We start from the raw sequence: 5,407 nt of genomic DNA, 5'->3' as shown, positions 1-5,407 counted from the left end.
CCAAAACAACAACAACAAAAAAAAACCTCCAAGAAACTGAGACCCTCGGGGCTCTATATATGTATTTGTATGTGTGGATGTGTATGTACAGTATACACGTGTGTGTGTGTGTGTGTGTGTGTGTGTGTGTGTGTGTGTGTGTGTGTGTGTGTGTGTGTGTGTGTGTGTGTGCGCGCGTAATAATAAGCCATTTGTTGGGTTTAAAAAAAAAAATTATCGAAGTACACCCCAAAAAACTGAGTATGACTGCCTACCTTGAGGACGAAAATGGTTATATACGTAACAATCAAATCGTGCACATTTGTGAACGTTGGAGTCGCAGCCCAAGAATGAAGGCAATATAGACAGTTCCAGCTTCCCGGCATCGACAATCGTCTGAAGCATGGTGTCTTCTGGGAATGGTGAACAATAGGAACATTTTGCACTGCATATGTACATCTATCTATCTATCTATCTATCTATCTATCTTTCTTTCTTTCTTTCTTTTTTTCTTTCCCTTTTTTCTATACGTCTGTCTATCTATCTATCTATCTATCTATCTATCTATCTATCTATCTATCTATCTATCTATCTATCTATGTGTATGTATGTATGCATGTATGTATGCATATCAATCTGTGTGTGTGTGTGTGTGTGTGTGTGTGTGTCTGTGTCTGTGTCTGTGTCTGTGTCTGTGTGTGTGATTATTAAAAGAAACGATAGGCTTATCTCAGGAACGAATGTACTGATTTGAAATGTGAACTAGACAACGGATGAAGGCAGAGCAAACATGAGCATATGAATGATTATATAATCGTTCTGCATTAACATGTCACTTCAGAAAAAACCCAGAAGGGTTCTGTAACTAAAAAATATGATGATAATGATGATGATTGTTGTTGTTGTTGTTGTTGTTATTATTATTATTATTATTATTATCATATAGCACTGTGCTGAGACAAATCAAAGCGCTTTCGCACCAGACATTGACACGCATGCATAACTCTAAAACTGAAAAAAACCCACCCACAACAACAACAACAAAACAACTGAAGACAAGGAAGAGGCAGGGAATAAAAGGCTATTTTGGGAAGAGATTGGTTTTAAGACCAGACTTGAAAGAGCTGAGTGCGGAGACCTGACGAAGAGAAAGAGGAAGTTCATTCCTATTGCAAGGTCCAGAGACATAGAAAGAATGGCGGCCAACAGGACGCATGATGGACGCATGATTAAAAAAGAAGAAGAAGAAGAAGAAGAAGAAGAAGAAGAAGAAGAAGAAGAAGAAGAAGAAGAAGAAAAAGAAGAAGAAGAAGAAGAAGAAGAAGAAGAAGAAGAAGAAAAAGAAGAAGAAGAAGAAGAAGAAGAAGAAGAAGAAGAAGAAGAAGAAGAAGAAGAAAAAACAGACAAACAACTACTGTAGTTATCTAAACGACATAAACATGTCAAAGCAGAACCTTCACGTGGCTTCACATTCTTGAATTAATTTTTGTCGCTTTGATAGCTTGACACATATGTACAGGATGCAAACCGAGTCTTTTTTTCCGCTAGGTCGATATTCCTTTGGGTATATGTGCTCTGTACCACCACGCCCACCCCCACGACCCCCCGGCCCCCCGGCCCCCTTGGTGCTCAATATCAGTAATGCATACACGAAATTTAAATTGGTGCATGCGAATATATTGTCCATTGATTCGTTTTGAAGCTGTTTGTTTAATTTGGCAGGCATCAGCGCGATATATTTAGTTTGTTTCATTAAGTTTCGATCGTTTTTTGTTTTTGTTTTTTTTTAACCTTCGATGAGATGATTATCGTCAAACACTCGGAACGGGAGTGTAAAATCACCTGTCTCGTGTATTCTCGTTCCACATCACGTTTTTGACGTGATGTCCCCTTGGAGACCGAGATTAAAACTGACGCTTATTTTATTTTATTTTATTTTTTTTATCAAGCTGCTACGACTCTTAATTTTACGTTTGTTGTTGAAACCGTTACTTCAATCATTAACGTGCGCAGCTGGGTACAGTTGCAAGTGGAAGAGAGAGAGAGTGAGTGAGTGAGAGAGAGAGAGAGCGAGAGCGAGAAGGACAGAGACAAAGAGAGACAGAGAGACAGAGAGAGATAGAGAGACAGATAGAGAGACAGACACAGAGACAGAGAGAGAGAGAGAGACAGAGAGAGACAGAGACAGAAACAGAGTGAGACAGAGACAGAGAGAGACAGAGACAGAAAGAGAAAGAGAGAGAGACAGAGACAGAAACAAAGAGAGACAGAGACAGAGAGAGACAGAGATAGAGAGACAGATACAGAGACAGAGAGAGACAGACATAGAGACAGAGACAGAGAGACAGAGAGAGACAGAGACAGAGAGAGACAGAGACACAGAGAGAGAGAGAGAGAGAGAGAGAGAGAGAGAGAGAGAGAGAGAGAGAGAGAAATGTCCATTAACAAATCGATACGCATCGTGTCGTAAACGTGAGGTGCTCGTACGCAAAAACAATGACAGTGTTGTTATTTTTTTCCCCGTGTGTCGTTTCCTTGGCTCGCCACAACTGTGAGGTTTCTTGATTTCAGCCAAGGAAGCATGATTATTACTCTGCTGTCTGTCTCGTCAGATCCCCTTGTTTTTTTTTACCCTCGTTTCAGTTCATTACACATATTTACTTTACCGTGTCATTTTTCTTTGTTCCCCCAAACCCCACCCCCATCTCCCCCTCCCCCCCCCTCTCTCTCTCTCTCTCTCTATATATATATATACATATATATATATATATATATATATATAATATGATATTCTTTGTCTGTTATTCACTCACTCTCTCTGTCTGCCTGTCTCTCTAATGTCATCCTCTTTCTTTCTGTTTAGTTGGTTCTCTAATCCAGTCTGACTTTGTCTCTCCGTCTATCTATCTATCTATCTATCTATCTATCTATCTATCTATCTATCCTACAATGAGAAAGACAGACAGACAGACGGACGGACACAGATGGAGAGAGTAACAAACAAGCAAACAAACAAACAAAATAACGGATAAGTGAATACGCCGGTTGTATTAGGCAAGGTATGTTTTTCAGTTCTTTTTTTCTATTTTTGCAACGGTGAATGAGATGGCTTCGCTGTGTGACGTCACTCCATCATTAAGAGCTTTTGATGCAATAAAAATGTACAATAAACAACAATAACAACAACAACAAAACCCATGTTCGTTTTGTCGTGTGAGAAGAACACCATAGAGCATACATTTTGGAGACTGCACACATGCTACCGTCTTTTTGGAATCAATTACAACGAGAATCAATAATGAATCTAAAGACGTTTCATTTCCATTCTTAAATGACACAAATATGATTGTGAGAAATGATACCTATTTCAAAACTGACAAAAATTAATTCTAGAATTCGTTTTGCTCCTTTCGAAAATTCTGTATCAATAAATGTTAAATGAGAGAAGAAATACCTCAGTTCAAGAGATTCAGTAATTTACAGCATAAATCGTATTGATTTTGTTTATTCAAATGCTGTTATATTCCCATAAATTTGTTATAAGAAAATAATTGAAACTGAAGGGAAAAAAAAACAACTCCTGTCAAAGCACTCACGCAAATGTCAAAACCAATCATGGAAGAAAAAAAAAAGTCATACACATCGTGATGAATATACATTTGATGCATATGTAGGTCATAGTGAAATATTATTTTAAAATAATACTGTCATTATATCATGTACAGAATAGAATTTCACGTCCTTTTTTCATGACACAATGATAGTGCCTTATGAGGAATCAAAGTATGTTTGCATATTCTTTGACGCTCGTAGGATCACCGTCACCGTCACCGATCCCTCAGATTCCGAATCCTTTGGGGCGCCTTTGAAGCTTTGTCAACCACCTTTCTCCAGTCCTCGCGTCTCTCGGCCGCTCTCAGGGTGTCTCTCAGCTCCATGCCTGTCCACTCTCGGATGTTGTCCTCCCATCTCTTCCTTTGTCTGCCTCTTCTTCTTCCTCCCCTCACTGTACCTTGTAAGATTGTTTTAGCAAGACCAGAGGAGCGTGTGACATGACCAAACCACTTCAGTTTTCGTTGTCTGGCGAGTGTTTGAAGGTCAGTATAGGGCCCGATTTCATTGCGGATGCGTCTCTTGACTTCTTCATTCGTGATGTGGTCTTTGTATGAGATGCCTAAGAGTCTTCGGAAGCACCTCATTTCTACAGCTCTTATTCTTCTCTCTAAGTCCGCTGTGAGGGTCCATAGTATAGAGTGGGGCAAAAGACAGAGTTGGATCAAATGTCTGGTCAAAGTTAAGAATGAATCATTTATTTAATCAATTATCTTATAAACCCCATTTCATTCTTGTTTGAATTTTCTGCTTAAATTCCTTTGGAATGATGTATTATAATGTGCTTATGGATGATAACATATTATATTTGATCGACATGAATATTCTTGTTTGTTTACTTGAATTTTCTGCGTAAAATCCTTTGTAATGATGTATCGTGATGTGCTTATGGATGGTAACATATTACATTTTATGGATAGAAATAAACATTCTTTGTAAGGGAAAAAGAGAAAGAAAGAAAAATAAATCGTCTTGAGTGGTCAAAAGTAATGACCCGTTCCCCCTCCTCCCCAAATCCCCCTCCCCACATGACAAAGGCACTGAACGTATCTCTTCTCAGATGCACTGTGATTGATTGTTTTCCTTCTTCTTTGATTGAAAAAAAAAAAATCTTTTTCTCCAGTTCGCGTCTGTGGCTTCCTTGACTTGTTTACGTTTTGCCACGCGAGGTTTCCATCTGACGTCATTTCCACGTCATTTCCGCCCCCCCCCCCCGCCCCTCATCCTCTTCCACCCCTCTCTGTCTCTGCCGCTCTCTGGACTTGTCAAGGATACTGTAATAATGTTTCATCACTCTGCACCCTTCCTCCCTCCCTTTTCGTCGCGGGAGAGTGATGTTGGGAGGGGTTGACGAACTGAGGAAGGGAGGGAGAGTGATGTTGGGAGTGGTTGACGAACATAAGGAAGGGAGGGAGAGTGATGTTGGGAGTGGTTGACGAACTGAGGGAGGGAGGGAGGGAGGGAGAGTGATGTTGGGAGTGGTTGACGAACATAAGGAAGGGAGGGAGAGTGATGTTGGGAGTGGTTGACGAACTGAGGGAGGGAGGGAGGGAGGGAGAGTGATGTTGGGAGTGGTTGACGAACATAAGGAAGGGAGGGAGAGTGATGTTGGGAGTGGTTGACGAACATAAGGGAGGGAGGGAGAGTGATGTTGGGAGTGGTTGACGAACTGAGGGAGGGAGGGAGAGTGATGTTGGGAGTGGTTGACGAACTGAGGGAGGGAGAGTGATGTTGGGAGTGGTTGACGAACTGAGGGAGGGAGGGAGAGTGATGTTGGGAGTGGTTGACGAACATAAGGGAGGGAGGGAGAGTGATG

The sequence above is a fragment of the Babylonia areolata genome, chromosome 23 (genome assembly GCF_041734735.1).
Source record: "Babylonia areolata isolate BAREFJ2019XMU chromosome 23, ASM4173473v1, whole genome shotgun sequence".
Classification (NCBI taxonomy): Eukaryota; Metazoa; Mollusca; class Gastropoda; order Neogastropoda; family Buccinidae; genus Babylonia; species Babylonia areolata.
Note: the sequence above shows the minus strand (reverse complement) of the source record.